A 26435-nucleotide genomic window follows, 5' to 3' on the forward strand; every position below is an offset into this window, starting at 1 on the left:
CTATGACTGGCTCCAGATGCTTCAAAATACTATTTAGGTAAAAAAAAAATAAAAAATAAAAAAGTGGGCCTTTCCATTTCATCATGGGAAAATAAAGTACAGCAAATTACTTGGCCAGAATATCAAGGCAATACAGATTGCTATTGTGTTGTCATGACCACATGATGATTAAGAGCATTTTCTCATTACAGCTTTTGGAAAAGAATTATTGTCAAGGATTTCTGGCTATTGTGAGCATGACTATGGAGAGCGGAGACCTTGAGATCCAGTGAGATACTTGCAGGCCTGAGGCAAGGCAGATGTTTGTAAATTAAAGGGTTGGGAAGAGAAGCAGAGAAAGAGATGGAATAATGAAGTTTGAGACATTTGATATAATTGTCACACTTATACCTTTGTTGTGGGATTCAGGGCAGATGAGTGAACTTTAGGTTGACACGGGATGAGGGAAAGTTCCAGATCAGAAGTTAAGAGTTGTTTACCAAAAAAGCTTACGGTTATTAAGGGCTCCTTTTACTAAGCTGCGCTAGCGGTTTTAGCGTGCACTTAGCGCACACTACAATGTCGTGTGCTCTGGACACTAACGCCTCCATTGAGCTGGCGTTAGTATTTCCGCATAGCGCAGGGGGCAGCACGCGCTAATCTGCAGCGCACGCTAAAAACGCTACCACAGCTTAGTAAAAGGAGCCCTAAGGGTCAGGTGACAGCTGTTCCTGGCTGGCTGAGTACCTCTGAATAATGGGAGGAGCGAGTTTAATACTGAAACTGCACTGATCAATCTGTTTAGGAGGTCATTTACTAACAGTGCCTTCTAGAACCGTTATCATGCATTGTTTACTGCAGGGTCCATTGCATAAAATGTGACCTGTTGTAAATAGCACAAGTCAATGGTGTTAGTATGTGATAAATGACCCACTTAGAGGCCAGTTCTATAAAGGGCACCTATCCTTCTTTTATAGAATACTAGCGTAAAAGGTAAAATACAAATGTAGAATGCGAGCGCCAACTACTCATGGCAGTCATAGGGCTGGTGTAAATGTTCTCACTTAGATTGCTAAAAATGTATCTAAATTATAGCACTTACAACTTACGTACATAACTGTGTTCAACCCATGCTCTGACTCTGCCCACTACAAACTGCACGCCATCACTTTTAAGTGTCAGTTTATAGAATAATTAGGGTTACCAGACGTCCGGCCACTTGTCTGATATGCCCGACATTCATCATTGGGTCATGTCCGGGCACTGGCATTGAATATCTAATATTCTGTGGACATAATGCAGATGGCAACTGATATTTGCTCTGTCAAAAACATGGGAATTCCAAAATATAAAGAAGCACCCCTTATTTACAAATAATGATCAATTCAAGGTGCTGATAACAAATATATATATACAGTATATATATATTAATAACAATTCCATAAAATGCTATAATAGTGTAATAGTGTACAACAAAAGACTTAATTTGAGGTTGAGGGGTAGTAGACTCAAGAGCAATGTAAGGAAATTCTTTACAGAGAAGGTGGTGGATGTCTGGAATGTGCTCCCGAGAGGTGGTGGAGATGAAAATGGCGACAGAGTTCAAAAAAGCGTGAGATGAACACAGAGGATCTAGAATCAGAAAATAATAGCAAATATTGAAGAACTAAGGCCAGTACTGGGCAGACTTGCACGGTCTGTGTCTGTATATAGCCTTTTGGTGGAGGATGGGCTGGGGAGGGCTTCAATGGCTGGGATGGTGTAGATGGGCTGGAGTGAGCTTTGATGGAGACTTCAGTAGGTGGAACCAGTCTGTGTGTGACTGTGGTTGTGAGAGGAGCTGAAGAGAGAGCTGCAACTGGGAACCAGAGGCCTGTGGAAGGTGGGAGCTGGGCCTAGCTCTGTGCCCCAGGCAGAGCTATGAAGCCTAGGGTCCCTTCCCAGGGAAGGTCCTGGTTTGGAGGGCCTACTATGGAAGGAAGGAGGGAACCAGATGGTGAAAAGCCTGGGCCATCAGGCTGGAGGAGGCAAGAAGAGCCAGACCCCAGAGCTCCTATAGGAAGGGTTCCTGTTCCAGAATTGATACCAAGGAGCATGAAGGTACAACAGGGGTCTGGCAGGGCCTGGGAGTTGGAGGTGGAGATGGGCAGGAAGAAAGCCCAGGCTGTTACAGTGGTGGAGGATATGGAGGACTCACAAGGGTCAGAGGAGGATATTTTCAGTGGGGAGGAGGAGATGGAGAAGGACATGGATTTGGCCACAAGAGCCATATTAACAGTTAAGGGGATGGCTGGACTGGAGAAAAAGCTGCAGGACTTACAAAAGAAACAAAGTATGGTGTCCACTCTGTTTAAGCTGGCTCCAGAGCAGCAAAAGAAAAAGTATAAGAAAGAACAGCAATACCTTCAGCGGCAGGTGGAGAACTGCATAACAGAGATGGCTGGTATTACAAAAGATGTGTCTAACCCCATGGCTGAAGTGTATCGGAACAGAGAGAGAATGGCAGGGCTGCAGGGACACCAGGGGAAATTACAGGCAGCAGTTTCTGCAGAAGAAACCTGTGCAGAAGCAGGACAGTTGGAAGAAGTGCAGGAAACTCCCACAGCAGTGGAAGAAAAAGCTATCACAGAGGCTACTGGAGAAAAGTTGGGAGACAGCCTGAATTGGTACAGCTGGGAAGAGTGCAGACACAGCAGAAATCAGAGTGGAGGAGGGGCGGACAAAGGAGCGCAGGAAGAAGAAAGCCACACAAAGAGTGAACTACCTGGAACAAGCAGGGACTGAAAAACTTCATATAGAGTTTGAGCAAGTATTAGCAGGGACTGAGAAACCACAAACAGAAATTGAGCTACCACAAACTTTAATAAAAGCACCTGAGGGAGTGCTGGAACAGCAGGCAGCTGAGACTAGTTAGCCTAGTAACTTGCTAAAATTATTGGAGGAGGAGGAGGAATGTGATTTGAAAGTGATTGATCAGCAGCCTGGATTGAAACACCAGAGTTCCATCGGCAAGGAAAATCCCAGAATGCAGCTCAGGGGAGGAGTTCCCAAGAACTGGTGGGTGGAATCTTTTGTGTGACTGAGAATGTGACTGAGAAAGGGGTGGAGTCTTCTCTGAGCTGTGCTGAGGGAACTCAGCCTAATTCAAAGTGCAGAGTACAGCAAAGAGGTGTTTCCAGTGTGTTGGAAGGAGTGGAGTGGAGTCAGGAGCTGGAACCTGAGAATCTACAGAGAGAAATACAGCAGGAGGTGGCTATAGGTGATGAAGCTGTGCTGCCACAACGGCAGCAATGGACAAAGCAAGTTTTGCATTGTTCTAAAGAACTGCAGTTGAAAGAACTGAATGCAGGACAAATCCCTATGGATGTGAATGGGGGTGTTGGGGAGGGGGTGGGAGAGGGTGGGGGATCTGGTGGTGGTGGGCATGGTGCCCGGAAAGGGGTTAAACGGGGAATATCTTTTGCAGATGTGGTGGCTGGGGGATCGGGACAGGGGGATAGGAATCGGGGGAGGGGGAATTTGCAAGGGGAGAGTGGGGGGAGGAGAGAGGATGGTAGAGGGAATGGGAATGGTGGGGGGGTGGCGGGGGAGGGGGAGAGGGGGTATTTTCAAGAGAAGAAATGTGGTTCAGTTGAAGTGGGTGGGGGTGGGGAATATGCCAAAAAGGGACAGGGTGTTGAGAATGGTTCTGGGGTTGGGCTTCATCCCTGAGGACCTGTATGCCTGTATTCATCCGGTAATGGTTCCGGAGTATGATATCAGTTTCCAGAGACAGAGGGGTTTAGAGTTATTTTGGGAAAAATATGAGGGGGTGAGGGGGAGGGAGCAGTGGGCAGAATTTAAAGCCATACCTGTGAGTAAGCCTGACCTTGTGCAAGTGACAGTGTTGGTGAGAAATGAGTCCATCCCCAGTTCAGACCTGACATACTGGTTGAATCGGTATGGGATGCTTCGGACTCCATTAGTGAAGATCATGGACCCGAGTAGGGTCTGGGCTGGTGGATGGACGGCCAGCATGAAGCTAAGTCAAGTGGGTAATGTGATACAGCATGTTCCACCAGTGGCAATCATTGGGAGAGAGCGCATCCAATGTTTTTATAAGGGGCAGCCCAGGGTATGTTTTCGATGTGGATCGTTTAGGCATCTAAGTATGGTGTGTCCTACCCTGATGTGTGTACAATGTGGAGGGAAGGGGCATATTGGGGAGGAGTGTGACCTCATTCGGTGCAACTTGTGTGGATGTCTGGGACACCCGTTCAGCAAGTGTCCGAGGGCTGCACATAACAGGTGACGAGAGGAAAATGATGAGGGAGGGGAGGAACCGCAGGAGCGGGCCCAGGAGGAGGAACGGGATCAGGAGGGTGGTCAGGAAGATAGCCAGGAAAAGGTGAGGCAGGGTGAAGGGCTGGTACAGGAAGCAGAGGGGGAGAGAGAGGGTGGGGTGGGGATGAGGGTACATGGGAAAAGGTACGTAGTAAGAAGGTGGGGAAACACCAGAGGAAAAGTAGGGGAGATAGGGTTGAGGATACTAATAGGTTTAGTGTATTGGCACAGGAGGAAGAGGATGGAGGTGGGGTGTCCCAGAAGAGGAAAGGGAAGAAAGGTCGGGAGGGAGGGCAGCAGGAATATCCGGCGGTGATTCTGGAGAGGTTGCGGGTTGAGACAGTGGAAGAGGAAGGGGATGGGGGAGGGGTTTTTCTAAATACAGAGGTGGGTGGGAAGGAGGGTATGGAAGTAGATGGAGGGGATGTTTTGCTGGTTGGGAGGGATGTGATTAAGGAAGGGAAAGATAAGGAAAGGGAAGGAATTGGGGAAGAGTTGATAGGGAAGGGAGGAAATTTTCTTTAGGATATGATGAATTATTTTTGAAACAGATGGGGGAAGGTGCAGGGCTGGTTGATATTTATACAGTTTTTGGGAAGCAAGGGGGGTTTAAGTTTGGCAGGGGGAAATGCCGTAGTCGTATCGACAGGTTTTTTGTAAGGAGGGAAGACTGTCAGGACCCTCCCCAAGTGCAGCATGTTGAATTTACAGATCACGCTTTGGTGAGCATACAGGTAGGGGGGAAGAACCCAGTTATGGGTAGGGGTCTGTGGAGGCTCAACAATGCATGGCTCCAGAAGGAGATTGTACAGGAGGCCTTTAGGGAGTTCTGGACAGACCAGCTGTCTACTGTAAGCGCGTACGGGTCATTAGGGGGATGGTGGGAGATTGTGAAGGGTAGGATCAAGGGTTTTTTCAAGAAAATAAGTAGGAGGGCATCACAAAATAGGGAGGGGAGGCTGGTAGCCCTGAGGAAGGAATTAAATTGGAGGATGGAAGGGGGTGAAAAGGGGGAGGGGATTCAGGTACTCAAGGGAAAAATTGAAGCACTACAGTACGATAGATATAGGTCCTTAGTGTGGGAGAGGGACTATGGGCATTTCATCTCACCGGACCCTTTCAGGGCATGCAAAGAGAGGGTCAGGCGGCGGAAGGTGGGGAGTTTGTGGGACAATGAGGGGATAGAACAGGAGTCACGAGAAGGGATATTGAGGATGGTGGGAGAGCATTTTGGGGGGCTCTTTGAAGTTGGGCAAGAGGAAAGGGAGGGGTGGGAGGAATATATAGAGGGGACCCAGGGGGTGGGGGGAGGGTTAATAGAGGAGCAGGCAGAAGCGCTGAATGGCCCATGGACGGTGGAGGAGGTAAGACGGGCTATAGCCGGCCTGACCAGAGGGAAATCACCCGGTCCAGATGGGTTGACAGCCGAGTTTTTAAAAACATTTTGTGAGCAGATGATACCTTTCTTGGTGCGGCTGTTTATGGAGCTTAGCTGTCAGCCTGTTCTGCTGAGGTCCATGAGGGAGGCGGTATTGGTTTTGATTGCGAAGCCAGGGAAGGAAGGGTCAAGGGTGGGAAATTGGAGGCCGATTTCTTTGCTTAATACAGATAGGAAAATTTTAGCAAAGATGATGTGCGCAAGACTAGGAGAGGTGGTGGCATCAGTACTGGCACCAGCACAGATGTGTGGCGTGCAGGGGAGGGGGCGATAGAAGCAGCGGTAACAGTAAGAGAGGCAGTTGAGAGGGGTCGGAGGGCCCAGGGGGGGCGGGTGCTTGTTAGTTTGGACCAAGCCACAGCCTTTGATAGGGTGCCATACAAATATTTGTGGGGGGTTATTACAAAGTATGGGATTCCTGTGCAGTTTGTGGAGGGGTTGAAGACTCTGTATAGGAAGGCAGCAACCTTTCCCTTGGTGAATGGGTGGAGGGGGGAGCGTTTCTCCATTGGGAAAGGGGTAAGACAGGGCTGTCCCTTAAGTCCATTGCTATATGTATTTGCAATCGATCCATTGCTGCAGCGGCTGGAGAAGGGTGGGGGTTTAACAGGGATAGATATGGGGGAAGGCACAAAGGTCAGGGTGGTGGCATATGCCGATGACATCTCTGTGTTTGTGTCTTCAAATAGAGAGTTTAGGTGGATGGAGGAAAAACTGGGAGAGTATTCAGGTGCCACAGGGGCGTGCATTAACCAGGAAAAGAGTCATTTGTTGAAACTCGGGGATCCGGCATGGGATGTAGAGAGTACAAGTGGGTTCTTGCCTCCAGAGGGGAGGGTTAGGGTGCTGGGGGTTGTCTTCAGTGGGGATGAGGCGTATCAAATGGAGAATTGGAAGGGAAAAATCCAGGAAGGGCGGCAGAAGGTGGAAGCCTGGAAGCAGTGGAAGCTGACATTTCTGGAACGGGTGCGTCTAATGAAAGTATATTTGGTTCCTTTGTTCTTATTCCTTAGTTATGTGTGTTTGCTCCCGCAGGGGTTGCACGCTACGATGTATAGTCTTTTTTTTCAGTGCCTCTGGGGTAACCGCTTAAATCCAATAAAGAGGGGGGGTAACGTATTTGGCAAAAGAACAAGGGGGCTTGGGGATGGTGAACCCCATTCTTTTTTTCTCCTCCCTCTTCCTCCAGTTCCATTTGGGGGGGTTGGTGAGGGGACAGCAGGAAAGGGTGGCATGGGTAGAAAGTGTTCAAACGTGGGGTACAGTGTTTTAGAAAGACTGGTTGGGGGGAGTGGAAATAGGGAAGAAGAGGGTGGTGGGGGTTTTGGCAGGGGTGCCGGGTCAGGCGGACATGGCCCGTTTAGTTAGGAGTTGGAGGGTCACAGTGGATGAAGTGGTGGAGGGGAGGAAGACATGGATGGAAAGAGTGCTGCACCAGTGTTATGCGGTGGAACCTCTGCTGAAGGATTGCCCGGGGATACGTCAACAGCAGGCACTCTGTTATGTGGCGATGCCACGCCTGCCCCCTAAGTACTTCGATGTGGCATGGCTGGCACTGCATGGCAAGATGTATGTCCGGGCGAATCTAAAGTGTAGACCTGTGGCTGACAGGGAGTGTCCAAGGGGGGAGTGCCAGGGAGTGTTGGAGACAATGGAACATTTTTTGTGATTTTGCCCCTTTTCAGTTGAGGTGGGGAGAAGGGTGGCCAGGGATTTGGGATTTCAGGTGGGTTTGTTTGAAAGTCTGAGTTATGCGGATTGGGTTTATGGGGGTGGTGGGGGAAGAGGGTGTATGGTGAAACTTTTTTTATTATTTTATCCATACTGAAGTATTTCATTTGGATGGCACGTTGCCAGATGTCGCTGAGGCAGCGACAGCTGGCACCGGACACAGTGGCGATGGATGTGGTGCGGGCAGTGTGCCAAGTTGCAGAAGCAGAGAGAAAAAGGAGGAGTGAACAGCAGTGGCGTTTATTGTGGAAGGGGGTGCAGCTTCAGCCTCCCTGACGCGTGTTACAGTTTTTGTTTTAACTGAGTTTTTGTATTTATGTTTATTTATTGCTGGGAGGGAGGGGGGTTTCTAGTCATTTTGTGTACAAGGTTTGGGGATGTTTAGTTTCATATGTACAGGTTTGGTGTGGGGATAGTGAAATGTCAGTTTATGTTTGTATTATTTGTATGATATTTGCTGCTGTCACTTTGTAATGTATTGAATTGTAATGCTTTTTTGGTATAAGTCTATATAATAAAAAGAACTTTTCAGTAGTTGGAAACCAAACACAGTTCCAGGTAGAGCTTTGGATTCTTGCCCAGAAATAGCTAAGAAGAAGAAAATAAATAAATAGAATCGGGTTGGGCAGACTGGATGGACCATTTGGGTCTTCATCTGCTGTCAGCTACTATGTTACTATGTTTAAATATATTATACTAGTCTTATAGCCCGTTACAATAACAGGTGCTAGAATATATGTGTGTGTGTCTGTCTTTTTTTTTTTTCCTCTCCCCTTAGCCGCTTTTTGAATTTCTTTTTTTTTTTTCCTTGGCTGTCCACCACCATCCCTTGCCTGCTCCCCCTGTCCATTCTGCCTTCCTTTTACCTGCCCTGTGTCCTCCACCACCCCATCACTGCTCACCTTATCCAGCAGTAGCCCTTCTCCCTTTGTTTTATCTCCCCCCTGTCCATCATCACTTCCTTCCTGCTCCCCCTGTCCAGCAGTAGGCCTCCCTTCATTTTTCTGCCCCCCCCTGTCCATCAGCACCTCTTCCCCTGTCCCTTTTTCCTGCTCCCCCTTCCCAGCAGTACGCCTCCGTTCCTTTTTCTGCTCCTCCATTTCCCTTTGCTGCAGCATTTCCCTCCCACCCCACATCCCTGTGCAGCATTTTCCTCCCCCCCATACCTTCCTCTTTACCTCCATGCCCTACCATTCTCTCCCCCTCTGCTCCCTTTCCTCCTTCAACTTCATTGGGCAACTTCAGCAGCAGCATTTATAATTAATTGCTGTTGCCGGCTTCAGGTCTTCCTCTCTGGCAGGTCCTGTCTTCATGAAAACATGAAGTAGGCAGGACCCACTAGAGAGGAAGGCCTGAAGCCAGCTACAGCAGTGAATTTTAAATGCTGCTGCTGCCCGAAGAAGCCAGGCCTTAACCACAAAGCTGGAGGGTTTTAAAAGCTACAATGGCGGCGGTGCTGGGGGGGGGGGGGGTTGAAAAGCCATCGGCCGTGAAGTATGCCGAAGGCTTTTAATGACTTTAAAAACTTGCTTTTTTTTTTTTTAATGGCGTCCGGGCTCCTACGGCCTGCAACCGCTGACATCCGCCTTGGGGGGGGGGAGGGAGAGAGAGAGCTTTGCGCGGCCTGCAACCACCGACAGCCGCCGTGGCCGAAATCCGCCTCGGGGGAGGGGAGAGAGTGTTTCACGCGCATGCGCACTCCTATCTGCGGTGCCCTACAGCACACGGAAAACGGAACATGCGAATGGAGTGCGCATGCGCGGCTTAGCCTTTTATTATATTAGATATTATCAGCATCTTGAATTGATCATTAGCTGATATTTGCTGCTAGTACCTGCAATGGCAAAGTAAAGGGTGGAGGTCTGCCCCAGGTGCTGTCTTGGTGGGGGCGCCGACACCCATCCTCCTCTCCGCCCTCCCCTCCCTGCTATTTCCCACTCCTCCCCTGCAGAGCGCGCCTTCTCTCCACCCCACCGTACCTCTAGCTCTTCACCAGCACGAGCAGCAACAATCTGCAACTTGCGCCAGCATCGACTCTCCCTCTGACGTCACTTCCAGATCCCACGCCTAGGAAGTTACATCAGAGGGAGACCTGATGCCAATGCGGACAGCAGGTTGATGATGATGCTCATGCCACTGAGTGCATGCATACCTAGCCAGGAAAAATAGGACCTCTTTTTATGTGGTCCTGTCTGTCCAGTTAATATGCAGGCACCAGCACTGAACATCACCAGGGCCTATTTAACTTTCAGGTCCAACTCTGCTGCACCCTTGGACTGCCCCAGCACTGCCCAGATTATGTTGGGGGTGGTCAGAGCAGATGTTCAGCGGCTTTACCTAGTTTAGTATTGCTAAATATTGACAGTTGGTCTGCTCAACATGGTTTTAAACTGTCGTGAGCTCTCCTGCTCAGTTAAACCATCTTGAATATTAACCTTATAATTTTTTTTTTTTTAAATAATTCTTTATTCATTTTCAATCTTACATCAAGTGAACAAACATTAAAACAATACAATTAAACATATCACTTGACAATCTTTCTATTTTATCTTATAATACATAAAATTACCACCCTCACCTCCCATCATTCCCTCTATTATTTTCCCAATATGAATATTAATATATAAAGCCTCCCCCTTCCTAACATTAGGCGGTGTATATTTCAATAGAAAATGGTATTTACTCATTACAATAAGAACATAAGAAGTTGCCCCCGCTGAATCAGATCAGAGGTCCATCTTGCTCAGCGGTCCGCTCCCGCGGCGGCCCATCAGGCCTAGTGCCTGAACAGTGATCCCTGATTAATTTTATAACTTACCTCTAATCCCATCCCTATAATCTACCTCTACTCTTATCTGTACCCCTCAATCCCTTTGTCTTCCAAGTATCTATCCAAAGCTTCTTTGAACCCCTGTAGCGTGCTCCTGTTTATCACATCCTCCTGTAGCGCGTTCCACGTATCCACCACCCTCTGTGTGAAAAAGAACTTCCTGGCATTCGTTCTAAACCTCTCCCCTTTCAATTTCTCTGAGTGCCCCCTTGTACTTGTTGATCCCCTTAATTTGAAAAATCTGACCCTGTCTATTTTTTCTATGCCCTTCATGATCTTGAAGGTTTCTATCATGTCTCCTCTTAAGTCTCCGCTTTTCCAGGGAGAAAAGCCCTAGCCTTTTTAGTCTGTCAGTATATGAGAGGTCCTCCATACCCAGAACCTTATAATTTTTAATGCAACTCTGGACTTCTTAAAGAATGTTCATTTCCTTCACTTGGTTGATTTGTGAGTCTTAAGACCACAGTTTCGTGAGGTATTGATGACTAGCGGGGAAAGTTATCAGCATAGGTTACAATTAAGACAGGCTATTTTAACACAGCGTCTCATTGCACAAAATGGAACATGTGCTAAAACAGCTTGAGTTAGTGGTAAAATAACCCATCTTAATGATATGTCATGTCTGTCTGTCCAAGTTAGATTGTAAGCTCTTCTGTGCAAGGACTGCCTATTAAATGTCAAAATGTACAATATTATGTAAGCCTTTCAGCGCAATAAGAGTGCTAAATAGTAGTAGCAGTAGTAACCTACATCGAAAACTTCCTTTATATGTTAACTTCAGAAACAGATTAACAATGTGAAGTTGTAAGCTTGTTTATCTCATTCAAGTTTATTAATATTATTTGATTGAACGCTTTTCCAAATTACAAAGCGTTGTACAAAAGGTAAAAATATGATTTTAGAGAAATCACATATGCATAATACATTAACGAGACCTACATGGGTAATTGCTTTTTAAAACCACGGGAAACAATAGGAAAGAGGGGAGGAAATACAATTTTAAAGAAAAAGTACATAAAAGGGAAGTACATAAGGAGGGTAGGAAGAAGAGGATTGCAAAATGCACTAACGCTAGGTTTGTTTAAAAATTCATACAATTCTAGCAAGAGTAATCTATCCCTAATCTAGGATGATGCCAGCTTCCCTCACTTTTTAATAACACAAAACTGGGAATTTAAGCATCAGAATGAGAGACTGCCAGAAAATGTATACATGTATGATCACATGAAAAGCAGTGAGAGGGAAGCGATTCTATGTATCATAGCAATCTATGTTCAATAGCAATCTGAGACACATTCATTTCTAAAGTTTTCAGATTGCTTAATTTGTGATGAGGAATCCCTCAATATCATTTTAAAGAAATGCACAGCGGGAGAAAGATAGTTTTCTTAGGCATTAGAAATTCAGCAACCTTAACAGTGACCGCACTATTAATGAGTAAAGAAGGGTTTAAGGCTTCCCTCCCCCACCCCAAATGGAGAATTATCTACAAAAATCACTGCCCAAGAAATTATAATTCTATGATAGGGAACAATCAGTCATTCATAGTAGAAATGTCTTTGACAGATTTTTCTCAAAGGCTATAATTACATTTTCTAAAAACGGAATCACAGTTTGATAGCTTCTTTCTTTCAACTTATTTATTTATTTTAGGAACTGCACATTTTGGATTTATATTTCTAAAAAAACAGAGCGGAAGAAAGCAGAAAATGATAAAATGTAGTCCAGCATAGTTGGCAATGAAACCATGTTTTTTGGAAATGGGGTGGGGGGGGGGTAATTTATAACAGAACCCTATAAATAAGACTTAAGATGAATTCTGTTTTATTAAGTCCAACCTTTTTTTTTTTTTTAATTTGCCCTCATGCCGACTTTATTAAAGAGAACAGTGAAAGCACTAATTCATCCAATAAGAGTCCTGATGTTAATAGGCTTGCATTAAGCTCTACAGTAGCTTTGTTTTTCAAGAGGTTCAGATAGTAGGATTCATAAAAGTGCAAATGTAGAAAAAGGGTACCTTTTAAAAAAAGTTGTGCAGCAAGATTGATAAACAGGTGCATCTAAATACGGCCACATTTTGCCCTATCTCTAACAATTACAATGGCTGCCTGTTGCTTTCAGATCTCAATATAAAGCAATAATGATCTGCCATCAATTCTTGTATGGAATCATACCTGAACTGTTTAAGAGTAAGATGTCAAAATATTTACCATCTAGGTCTCTGCGTTATGAGAATTTAGAGTACTAAAAACGCAGTTATTTGTTAAAGTATTTTTCTAGAAACTGATTTTGTTGCTTGTTCTTCTGCTGGGTTTTTTACATGATTTTCTGAGGATTATATGTACATGTTTGTTTGATTTTATTTTTTTCATAGAATTATATATGTAACAATATATAAACCGTTTAGGATAAAACGGTATATCGCAATACCACAAATAGTTCATTGCGGTTTACAGAATAATACAGAAGGCTTCTATAATTACATCAGCAAATTAAGATTACAGTAATCAACTTTAGCTTAGAGTGTTTAAAGATACATCAATATAGAAATGGAGTCAGAGACATTTATCGAAAAGGTAAGTTTTAATTGACTGTCTAAAAGCTTGATAAGAAAATGCATTTGGAATGAATTTGGTTAAACACTCATTCTATTTGCCAGCCTGGAATGATAATCTTCTATCGAGAAATCTTTTGTAAATACAACCCTTCAGGGATGGGAAGGCAAACAAATAAGCACTAAGAGTGCAGGCTATGCCTGGAAATGAAAATGATATACAGTATACCCCCGCAAATTTGCAGTTCACAAACCGCGGACTCAATAATTTGCGGTATTTTCCAACCACCTCTTCCTGGTACTAAATTCATGGTTACACCAATCAGGAGCTGCTTTGACACGCTATCTGGCATATCAAAGCAGCTCCTGATTGGTGTAAACATGACAGGAAGAGACAGTTGGAAAATGTGCCTGGCTTCGTAAGTACAATTTAAGCACCCACTGTTGCTCAAGCTGCCCTCTTCTGCCTTCGATCAGCTGAAAAACCGTATTCACATTTTGGTTTTTTTTTTAATTTGCAGGGGTTCCTGAAACACAACCCCTGTGAATTTCGGGGGAGTACTGTATACGATTTAAATTTTAAATCTACATTTACAAATGATTTTATTTATTGTTTTAGACTTATTAACCACCTTTACATGAAGAGATTCACCCACAGCAATATACAATTCATTGAACAGTAATCGGGTACTCTTAAGTATTTTCCCTATCTATCCCGACAGGCTTACAAATCTAACTGTGGTCCCTGGGACAATGGAGCGTTAGGTGACTTATCCAGAGTCACAAGGAACAGGCAGAGATCAAATTCCTAACCTCATGGTGTTGAAATAGTGGCTCTAACCACTAGGCTACCTCCTCCACTCCAAATGATGGATTTCACCATGAAGATAAAAATAAGGCTAGAAGGGGCTGACCAGGAGCAGCACTAACATGGTTAATGCTCCCAGCCAGCAACAGTCCACTTTTGCCTTAATTTGGGGGTGCGGAGGGAGAGTTCTCACTTGAACACTTCTCTTCTTTAAGGTTTTGGGAAGAGAGGAAAGTTAGTGTGAAAACATTTGGGGTTCAGGTGCTTCTAGTGAGAGTACCTGGCTAATTACATTACAAAAATGACATCCGTGGAAGCAAGAGGTTTGTTGCAATCATGTTACTGAGACTGAGTTGGTAATTTCGGGCTAATCAGGGTCTTAGGCCCCTTCTACTGAATCCTAAGATGCATTGGGAGAGGGAAGGCTCGTCATTCTCAGCACATGGCCTTGCAGCCAAACGGGAGTCTGACCTCGGTACCAGGAAAGATGGTAGAGGCACCGATAAAGGACCGCATCATTGATCACCTTGATGGGCACAACCTGATGAGGACCAGCCAGCATGGCTTCAGCAAAGGAAGATCTTGCTTGACGAACTTGCTGCACTTCTTCGAGGGAGTAAACTGGCATATAGACAAGGGTGACCCAGTCAACATTGTATATCTGGATTTTCAGAAGGTGTTCAATAAGGTCCCACATGAATGACTATTTCGAAAAATTGCAAGCCATGAAATTGAGGGTGAAATACTCACGTGGATTAAAAACTGGTTTGCAGATAGTAAACAGATAGGGTAAATGGACAATAATTGGACTGGAAAAGTGTCTCGAGTGGAGTGCCGCAGGGTTCAGTGCTTGGACCTTCATTAAGGATCATAGGGACACGTAGGGATGACATGTTCACTGTCGCGGGGCCACAATGGTGGAATACTCTCCCCCAGTACATTAGAACAGAACAAGATATGGCAACGTTTAAAAACTTTTTAAAAACCTACTTATTTAAGGATGCTTTTAATCTCTAAATAACAGATGATTAATTAATGTTTACGAAATGTGCTTTGGTAAATTTTATACCCCTCCTTTTGTTCTTCCCTTTTTTTTTCACCATACCCAAAAATGTAACTTTACCCGCCTTCCTATTACTCATGTCAGTCAGAACTGGAAAACATTGTTATTGTATTAAGTTTCTTTATTGTATTTTATTGTAACTTGTACATCGCTTAGAAATTAAAATAGGCGATTAATCAAAAACAGAAATAAACTTGAAACTTGAAACTTGACCTATGCTCTTCAACATTTTTATAAACAACCTGGAAATTGGTACGACGAAGGAGGTGATTAAATTTGCAGACAATATGAAGTTATTCAGAGTAGTGAAGACACAGAAGGATTTCGATGACCTGCAACGTGACATAAACAAGCTCGACAAACGGACTGCGACATGGCAAATGAGTTTTAACATGGATAAGTGTAAGGCAGTGGTAGGGAACTCCGGTCCTCGAGAGCCGTATTCCAGTCGGGATTTCAGGATTTCCCCAATGAATATGCATTGAAAACCCGACTGGAATATGGCTCTCGAAGACCGGAGTTCCCTACCCCTGAAGTAAGGTGATGCATGTTGGTAACAAAAATCTTATACACGAATACAGAACTAGGAGAGACCCCCCAGGAAAAAGATTTGGGAGTACTGGTCGACAAGTCAATGAAGCCATCTGCGCAATGCGTGGCGATGGTGAAAAGGGCGAACAGAATGCTAGGAATGATTAAGAAGGGGATCACAAACAGATCGGAGAAGGTATTATGTATTTTCTAGAAATAGCTTTTCTTGTATTGTAAATCAGCTGGATGTTCAGCCTTATCTTGCTGTGAACCACCTAGAACCTTTTACTGGTCTGGTGGTATATAAGAAATAAATTATTATTATTATTATGCCGCTGTACCGGGCCATGGTACACCCCACCTGGGATACTGCGTCCAGCATTGGTCACCATACATGAAGAAGGACACAGTACTACTCGAAAAGGTCCAGAGATAGCGACTAAAATGGTTAAGGGCCTGGAGGAGTTGCTGTACAGTGAGAGATTAGAGAAACTGGGCTTCTTCTCCCTTGAAAAGAGGAGACTGAGAGGGGACAGATTGTTCACCCTTTCCAAGGTAGAGAGAACGAGAGGGCACTCTCTAAAGTTAAAAGGGATAGATTCCGTACAAACATAAGGAAGTTCTTCTTAACCCAAAGAGTGGTAGAAATCTGGAATGCTCTTCCAGAGGCTGTTATAGGGTAAAAAACCCTCCAGGGATTCAAGACATAGTTAGATGAGTTCCTGCTGAACCAGAACGTACGCAGGTAAGGCTAGACTCAGGGCATTGGTCTTTGACCTATGGCCCGCCGTGGGAGCGGCCTGCTGGGCACAATGGACCACTGGTCAGACCCAGCAGTGGAAATTCTTATGGTCTTATGTTAAATGTGAGCAAGTGCAAAGTGATGTATGTGGAAAAGAGGAACCAAACTACTGTTTAGTTATGTGATGCAAGGTTTTATATTAGGAGTCACTGCCCAGGAAAAGTATCTAGGTGTCATTGTTGATGCTATGTTGAAACCCTCTGCTCAGTGTGCATGTAGAGCTAAGAAAGGAAACAGAATTGTAGGAATTATCAGGAAAGGAATGGAAAGTTGAGCATATTATAATGCCTTTGTATTGTTCCATGTTGTGACCACATCTTGAACACTGTGTGCCATTCTAGTCACTACATCTCAAAAAAAGATATAGAGGAATTAGAAAAGATACAGAGAAGGGTGATGGAAATTATTTCATTTCATTTATTAAAAATGTATAGACCACCTTATGTCAAAGCATGTACATACATGTTACTGTAAAACAGACAATCAAAACAAAGAAAGCAATGGATAGTTCAGATCATAAGTCCCTTGCATCATGTCTCAAATAAATAAATGATAAAGCAGTTGGGATGACTTCCCTATAAGGAAAGGCTTAATCAGCTAGGGCTCTTCAGCACAGAGAAGAGACAGCTCAGGGGAGATATCATAGAGGTCTATAAAATACTGAGTAGAGTGGAATGGGTAGATGTGAATAACAGGTTTATTCTTTCCAAAAATACTAGGACTAGAGGGCACACAATGAATCTACTAAGTAGTAAATTTAAAACAAACCAGAGAAAATATTTCTTCAGTCAATGTGTAATTAAACTCTGAAATTCATTGCCAGAGAATGTGATGAAAACAGTTAGCCTAGCATGGTTTAATAAAGGTTTAGATAATTTCCTAAAAGACCATAAGAGGATGTAAAAGACCATAAGAGCGGATAGCCTAGCAGGTTTTAAGAAAGGTTTGGACAAGTTCCTGGAGGAAAAAATCCATAGTCTGTTAATGAGAAAGACATGGGGGAAGCCACTGCTTGCCCTGGATCGGTAGCATGGAATGTTGCTATTCCTTGGGTTTTAGCCAGGTACTAGGGACCTGGATTGGCCACCGTGAGAACGGGCTATTGTGCTTAATGGACCATTGGTCTAACTCAGCAAGGCTATTCTTATGTTCTCATGTTCTTATTATTAAGACAGAGTTGGAGCAATCCACTGTTTATTTATAGAATAAGCAGAATAAAAATCTGCTTTTCTCTCCTGGGATCTTGCCAGGTAATTGTGATCTGGATTGACCACTGTTGGAAACAGGACACTGGGCTTGATGGACTTTGTCTGTACCACTATGAAAATTGTGATACTGGCTGGACCCATAGGTAGGCCACTGAGCAGTAGAAGAGCTTGAAGAGGATCTTATCTCGGCAAGATGAGTTGACAGTTTGAACCTGGATAAATCTAATCTAATCTTCCATTTGTGAGTCGCACATACCTATACAAGCTCAAGGCAATAAAGTAGTTCTGCAGAGGAAATTAGATATAGGACACAGTGAAGGATTGTGATTGAATGCAGAAGAGAGAGTAGCTTGAATATTCATCACTTTTATGAAAGGCAGATAAACTTTGATGATTTTGTATTTAAGATGTTCTATTCCGCCCTCGGGAAAACCTTCAAGGCGGCTTACAGTCTAAGGCATATTTAAAATACACAATATACATATAATAAAACAACACTTAATACAAACAGAAAAACACAATCCAATAAAAAATAACATAAATAATATTCCTTCATTTGTCTTTCAAGATCCCCCCAGCAATACTCATCATACCTGAGAATAGGCATCAGAAAAGAAAGATTTCTTTAAACTTATCAACTAATGCTGTATTGTAGGCATTCATTTGCAATTACATCCCCTCATTCCCTTGCAAGAGTCTCCCAAGTGGTCCAGTGATCCCCACAAGGATTTCCTTAGTGGCTTAGTGGGCTCTAAATACCCCCATCCTACAACTCCTCTTCCAAAATCTCCCTAGTGATCTAGTATGCCCAGGCACTCCCATTCTCCAACCATCCCCACCCATCTTGGGTCAAGAGGAAGGAGCTTTGCTTACTTACTCCTACCACCTGGCCACCATCTTCATACACAGCTAGAGGTTAATCATCCAAGTAAGAGAAGACACTGCTGGATTCCTTCATATGACCAGGTAGATATTCATCCAAAAAGGGTTCTGCAATAACTGATTTTTTTTTTTTTTGTGGCACACTGGCCTAGGGTGCTCTGGACATAAGGAAAAAAGAAAAAAAAGCTGTCATGCAAGAACAAATTTCCTGTTTGAATGCTGAATGAGGAATGACTCACACACTAAAAAGAAAGGGAAAAAAAAAAAATTCTGCCTGATTCAGAAAACAATGGTCTCGAGAGTAAAAAGGACTAATATACAAAAACTGATAAGGATAAGGCTGAACTGCTTAATAATTATTTCTATTCTGTGTTTACAGATGAAAGGCCAGGGGTTGGATCCTGGAAAACAAATGCAAATAGGAATGGAAGTGAGGTACACCAGGATAGATTCTCAGAAGACTTTGTTTGTGAAGAGCTAGCTAAATTAAAAAAAGACAAAGCGATGGGGCTTGATGGTATACATCCAAGTGTACTCTAGGAACTCAGAGAGATTCTGGTGGCTCCGTTGTCTCATTTTTTCTTTAGAGTTTGGAGTGGTCCCAAAGGACTGGAAAAGGGTAGATGTGGTCCCTTTGTATATTAGCAGAAATAATGAAGAGGTTGGGAATTACAGGCCGGTTAGTCTGACCTCAGTAGTGAGTAAACTAATGGAAACACTTCTTAAGCGGAGATTAGTGAGATTTCTAGAATTGAATGGATTGTGGGACCCAAGCATGGTTTTATGAGAGTTATATCCTGTCAAACAAATCTGATTTATTTCTTTGATTGGGTGACCTGGATCAGTGGCATGGAATGCTGCTACTATTTGGGCTTTTGCCAGGTACTTGTGACTTTGATTGGCCTCCGTGAAGATGGGATACTGAGCTAGAAGGATCATTAGTCTGATCCATTAAGGCTATTCTTATGTTCTTATGGGATCAGCACTAGATGTGATGAACTTGGATTTTAGCAAAGTCATTAATACAGTGCCACATGGGTGGTTAAAAAAAGAATCTGAGTGACCTCAGAATGGGCCCTAAAATGACGGACTGGATTAAAAACTGGCTAAGTGGAAGGAGACAAAGGGTAGTGGTAAATGGAGTTTGCTCTGAGGGAAAGGGATGTTATTAGTGGTGTGTCGCAGGGATCTGTCCTTGGGCCAGTTCTTTTTTTAACATTTTTGTTAGTAATACTGTGGAAGGATTGTCTGATAAAATTTGTCTTTTTGTGGATGATACCCTGTAATATGGTAGATACCCTGGAGGGTGAGGATAACATGAGGTGGGATCTAGTGAAGCTTGAAGAATGGTCTGGTAATTGACAACTAAGATTTAATGCTAAAAAATGCAGGGTCGTGAACTTGGGCTGCAAAAATCCAAAAGAACAATATAGTGTAGGGGGGGGGGTGAAGTACTTCTGTGTATGAAAGAAGAGCAGGACTTGGAGGTGATTGTGTCTGATGACCTTAAGGTGGCAAAACAGGTAGAAAAGGTAATGATCAAAGCCAGTAGGAGCTCGGGTGCAAAAGGAGAGGAATGACCAGTAGCAAAAAGGAGGCAATAGTGGTGCTGCAGAAGTCTCTGGTGAGGCCGCATTTGGAATTCTGTGTGCAATTCTGGAGATTGTACCTTCAAAAAGATATAAATAGAATGGAGTTGGTTCAGAAAACCACAACAAAATTAGCTAATGATCTTTGTCATAAAGCATAAGGGGACAGATTTACACATTCTGGAAGAAAGGCGGGAGAGAGGAGATTTGATACAGACATTTAAATATCTCCATGGCATTAATGTACAGGAGGTGAATCTTTTTCAAATAATGGAAAACTCTGGAATGAGAGGGCATAGGATGAAGTTAAGAGGTAATAAGCTAAGGTAGATGCATAGAATAGTGGTAGGGTGGTAGATGCTTAGAATAAATGCATAGAATAGTCTCCTGGTAGAGGTGATGGAGACAAAGATTGTATCAGAATTCAAGAAAGCATGGGACAGGCATTTGGGCTCTCTTAGGGAAAGGAAGAGATAGTAAATGTTTTGAATAGGTAGACTGGATGGGCCACTTGGCCTTTATCTGCCAGCATATTTCTATGTTTACAACGGTGACAGGGAAAAAAAAAAGCATACATTTTTATCACCATGACAATTTGCATGTGGTGCCAAACTTTCAGTAAGGATCTAAGATGTCCAAGCCACTAAATTAGTTAATGAGCCATAAAGTATCAATTGGTCTTAATATTCAATTACTTAAGATAGTTGGCCTTAATTTGGATTTATGTGCATATCTGCCCTTGTGTTATTTTATAACATGGGACACTTAAATTCCATAGCACAACTCAAAAAAGGGTGAAGGGCAGTTCAGGGGTATTCAAGAAATATGCACACAGTGTTACAGAATAGTACTATGAACAGGCCAAAATGCCATACATTGGGTGCTATACAATGAAAACCAAGGCACCACCTCAATCTAGTTTGAATGAAGAGTATCCTCATACACCAGACAATCTCAGCAAGACGTTACCTCACTGTTTTACCAAACTCCATTCAGTACAGTTTAACGATATTTTTTGACGATATTTTCAGGTCCTCAGCGGGCCACCGCGCACTCAATTCATTTCATTGTGCGAGGCTTTATGCACCCTTTCGTCACTGGACCCATTAATTTTATGTGCGTTTTTCATAGATATTAATTTAAGTATAAATATATGCTAAAAGTACTTAGCTTATAAAGTAGACGCTAGTCGGGAGGGTAGAAACATCAATCATCCAACATGTTTCGCCCATGTACTTCACAGGGCTTTATCAAGGCTCCCTCTCCCTAAAATAAATATAAAACACTCTTAAGTGCCCATACTTTCATCATATACCACATATTTGGTGTTGTAACTTATATTCATTAATATTTCCTCTTACCGCTCATAACCACAGTCTCCCACCATTGCGTCAAGAACGAAATGGCGGTCACGCTCTAGTCAGCTGATTTATACGTGCCCCAGACAACCACGTCCCACACTGTTAGGAACGTCATGGTCTGACGCAAGAACTCCACATTTGTTCTCAAGACTTCCTATATCCCCCTTATTTCTTTTATATATATAACATGGAAGATACCAAAAAACAACCCCCGGGACTGGCTTCATAATAATGAAGCCCATTCTAGCTCATTATTAAGTCCCTTCGGGACAACCGTATTCAAACGATAGATCCAACGTTGTTCAGATAGGTTTAGTCTACCTTCCCAATCCCCTTCCAAATCATTTTCATTCATACAGTCAATTACTCTCCATTTAAGATCTTGAATACTATGGCCCTTGTCCAACCAATGTTGAACTATGGGGGCCTGCACCATCCCATTATTTATACGAGATTTATGCTCGTTCAAGCGTATATTGATGGTCCTCTTGGTACGGCCCACATACACTAAATCACAAGGGCAAACAATTATATATACCACCCTGGCTGTCTTACAGGTCGTGTCAGCCCTAGCCCTTACCATATATCTTGACTGAGGGTCAGTCCACTGGGGCCCCTCCAGCGTAAGGTCGCACCACTGACATTGCTGACATTTTGTGTGACCAATAAGGGAACTCCTATCGGATAACCTATCTGACTTCCTGAGGGCCTGACCAATGGTTTTACCCCTACGGTATGAAAATAAAGGCAGTTCAGAGAAACCCTCATGCAGGCTTAATATGTGCTAATGTAGTTTAATCTGTGAGATCAATACCCCCGACGCTTTAGAAAAAGGGAGGACACAAATCAACCCCCCTTCCTCCTGAACCCGAGGTTTATCCATGAGAAGTAATTCCCTCTGAGCATACCGTGCCCGTAGGTAGGCATGCCTAATAGAACTTCTAGGGTACCCTCTCTCTAGAAACCGCCCTTCCAGGTCCCTTGCCACTTTTTTAAATTCCTCTAATGTGGAACAGACCCTACGTACTCTCAGATATTGGCTAATGGGCAAACTGTATTTAAGATGATAGGGATGGTAACTGTCAAAATGAAGTAAAGAGTTACGAGCCACCGGTTTCCTATACAAAGTTGTTTCAATTCTCAAATGATCCTTACTTATAAGTATGTCAAGAAATTCAATCTGGTTTCTACTGAAATGAGGAACAAACTGCAAATTCGGGTTCATGGAATTAATCCAAACACAGAATTCTCCCAGACCCTCTTCTGTGCCCTCCCACAGGAAAAAGATGTCGTCTAAAAACCGTTTCCATAAGGGGATGAATTGAAAAAATTCCGATACATACATACCTTCCGATACATACATACATTCCGATACATACCTCCTTCTCAAATTTTCCCATATAGAGTGTGGCTATGGAGGGGGCCAACGTAGCCCCCATAGCCACACCCTCTGTCTGTTGAAAAAAAGTCCCATTGTACTCAAAAAAACTATTCTTCAAGACCCACTGGGCTAGTTTTAACAGAAAAAGAGTAGGTATTCTTAGATGTTTGGTCCTGTTTTCCATCACCCCTTCGATAATCGATAGTGCCTCACTCTGGGGTATCTTCGTGTACAGCGATACCACATCAAGAGTGACCAAAAATGTGTCGCTGCGGGGGACATTAATATCCTGGAGGGTCCTAAGGAGATGAGAAGAGTCTTTAAGATAGGATTTCACCTTTGTAGCCTCTTCTTTCAGGAAAATATCCAGAAATTTGGACAACGGTTCTAATATACTGTCTCTGGTGTTGACTATGGGTCTACCCGGCGGTTTGACAAGACTTTTATGTATTTTGGGAACAAAGCGGATGGTGGGGGTCCTAGGATATTTTTCCAACAGGAATTGGTACTCCTTTAGAGTTATATGACCTAGTTCATAATATTGGGTCACAAAATTAAAAATATCTTTCATTAATAAACCTGTTGGATTCTCAGATAGCCGTTTGTATGCTATCGTATCACTGAGTTGCCGCTCCGCTTCCTCGTGATATTGTTGCATATCCTGGATCACAATAGAACCTCCCTTATCTGCCTTAGTGATTATAATCTGATCCATGTCCCTAAGTTGGCATAAAGCTAGATGTTGTCTATAGGATAAATTGTATTGAATATTAGAAGATTTATCAGATGTCTCATATTTAGTTATACCATCAAGGACTAAATCCTTAAAGGTCATCAATATCGGGTCCATCGCCCCCGGGGGAACCCACTTGGACTCTTTCTTGATAACCGATAAATCTTCAGACTTTTGGATCTCACTAGTGGATTGGAAGAATATCTTAATACTCAATTTTCTGATGAATTTATGAAAGGCTATTTTAAGTTGGAAAAAATCAGGTCTACCTTGGATGACATATCCAAGTCCCATTTGCAACACTTCCTTTTGATCAGATGTTAGAATAACAGAAGAAGATAAATTAGTGACTAGGGATGCTGTTTCATTTTCGCTCCTCTGCCCCGGACTTGTTCCCGTCCTCTGTTCCTGGATTTGGCACTTTGTCCTCTCGGGGGTGGTTGTTGCCCTTCATCCCCCGATATCCTACTGGTAGAGGAGTCACCAGATTCCCCACTCGTCACTTCGGATTCGTCAGTGGAAGCATCAAACGCCACCTTCTTCTTAGTTTGTCTTTTATTCCAAGTGTACACCTTCCCTGCCATATAGTCCCTTTCATCCCGTTTCCATTTCTTAATCTTAGTCAGTTTAATGGATTCACGGAGTTGCTGTAATGAATCCTCCAGCTCTTTATGTTTGCTATCATATTCATCCTTATCCATTTTATTCTGGAGTTCCTGCTCAATATCCACACATTTAACTTTCAAGTCCTGTTCAATATTGGTAGTTGTCTCCACCAACAATATCATCAAATCTCGGGAACATCTGTTTAAGATGCCGACCCATTTGTCCATAAATGATTTGTCCATACCCATAAGCATTGGTTCTTTGAGGATACGTAATCCTCGTGGGATCATCGCCTTTTTCAGGTATTGTACAAGTGTACTCCCGTGTAGCTCAGCCCGGATCAATCTCTTCTGGGTAAGTTCCCATTCCTGCCATGAAAGTAATCCCGGGGGGTCTGTGATATCATCCAATAAAGCTGGTCTAGATAATATAGACCTAAATTGTTCGTCTGTATAACCAATAAATTCTGAATCTTCTTGTGCCATAATTACCATACAATGAAAACCAAGGCACCACCTCAATCTAGTTTGAATGAAGAGTATCCTCATACACCAGACAATCTCAGCAAGATTGACCATAACGTTCCTAACAGTGTGGGACGTGGTTGTCTGGGACACGTATAAATCAGCTGACTAGAGCGTGACCGCCATTTCGTTCTTGACGCAATGGTGGGAGACTGTGGTTATGAGCGGTAAGAGGAAATATTAATGAATATAAGTTACAACACCAAATATGTGGTATATGATGAAAGTATGGGCACTTAAGAGTGTTTTATATTTATTTTAGGGAGAGGGAGCCTTGATAAAGCCCTGTGAAGTACATGGGCGAAACATGTTGGATGATTGATGTTTCTACCCTCCCGACTAGCGTCTACTTTATAAGCTAAGTACTTTTAGCATATATTTATACTTAAATTAATATCTATGAAAAACGCACATAAAATTAATGGGTCCAGTGACGAAAGGGTGCATAAAGCCTCGCACAATGAAATGAAATTGAGTGCGCGGTGGCCCGCTGAGGACCTGAAAATATCGTCAAAAAATATCGTTAAACTGTACTGAATGGAGTTTGGTAAAACAGTGAGGTAACGTCTTGCTGAGATTGTCTGATGAATTGGGTGCTGGCATTTACAGCAGGTTTCAGTTGGCTTAAATACTGGCACTCACATATAGGCCTGGAAATTGGCTTTAAACGTTACTCTATAAAGCGTGCTTATCCTGGCGTGCTCTTTATATAATAGTGTTTAACATCAATGTGTTTTTCTGGCACTGATTTTTGAGCCCCATTGTTATAGCATGGCTTGGCAGGGTGGCACATTGGGACTGGTTTTCTCTTACAATATCCCAGACAGATAAACTCATTAAAAGTGTAGCCCGTAATGTCATTAGAATGGACTCTGTGTTTCCTTGAACAAGGTTCTTTAATATAACTTAAATAAAGAAATTAAACTCACAGTTCAGTTGCTCTCAAGGGACTACTTATCTCACAGAATCCACACTACAACCAGCATATTCGAAGTAGAAATGGCTAGGAATGTATTTTCACATAGACTGTGTAGGATGACATTGTGCTCCAACTCTCTCACCAAGTTGTATCTGGGCTTACAGAATGAACCGTATAGATACCTGATGTGGAAACAATGCCTGTCCTGATGAAGCTCAGATCCATATATGTTATTACATTAGTCTGACATTTTTAGATTTGTATTTCATACCTCCTTACCTAATGTTATGAGTATGTTAAATTGATTGTAATTCTGTACTTTTCAAGTTTTTTTTTTTAAATTTACTGTATCGTTACCCAAGAAATGTAATTTTAGACTGTACATTGCTTAGAAGTATGATTAAGCGATTAATCAAAAAACCTATTAAAACTTGAAACTTATTTATTAATTTAATATTAATCTATACCGTTCTCCCAGGAGAACTCAGAATGGTTTACATGAATTTATCAGGTATTCAAGCATTCAGGGGAATTTTAGAAGGCATTATCCTTTCGCAGATCTGAAACAGGCAATATGAACATGATATCTGAATAAAGAGCTGGGAAAACAAACTTGATAGAGTATCCATTCTGCCTTCCTATCTTTGGTAGACCAAAAGAACAGAACTGTGACAAATGTAGAGGGAGTAGACAAGCAGACTGATGCTTCACTTGGATGTCCACTTTTACTGGAGACTCTCATTACATAAGGTAATGTTGTGTCATATCTTAGTGCCAATTTGTTGTTGTAGTTTAAATATACTTACTAGAAATACTGTACCACCATGAATTAATTTTCCATTAGTGTGTTCCTGTGCTGTTAAGCTAAACCATAGAAAACAAATTGCAGAGGATCCATGTGTATCGTAGACGCACAACTTCCAAGTCATACTTGAGTAGCATTCTTATTAAAAAAAACCTTTCTTGTTCTCTCGGTTGCTTCTAAATAAAATTAAAGTCTTCTCCTTACTCTTAACCTCATTGATTCCCAGTCAGTTGTGTAATGATGTCAAGAGTGGGCAATGCAAACATTGAAATGAAAATTTTATTTTCACTGAAAAGTAACTATAAAGACAAACTGATTCTAAGCAATGAAACTAACACGTTAAATTTCAAGGAGTAGACCAGTGTATC

This window comes from Geotrypetes seraphini, chromosome 2 (genome assembly GCF_902459505.1).
Source record: "Geotrypetes seraphini chromosome 2, aGeoSer1.1, whole genome shotgun sequence".
NCBI classification, from domain to species: Eukaryota; Metazoa; Chordata; class Amphibia; order Gymnophiona; family Dermophiidae; genus Geotrypetes; species Geotrypetes seraphini.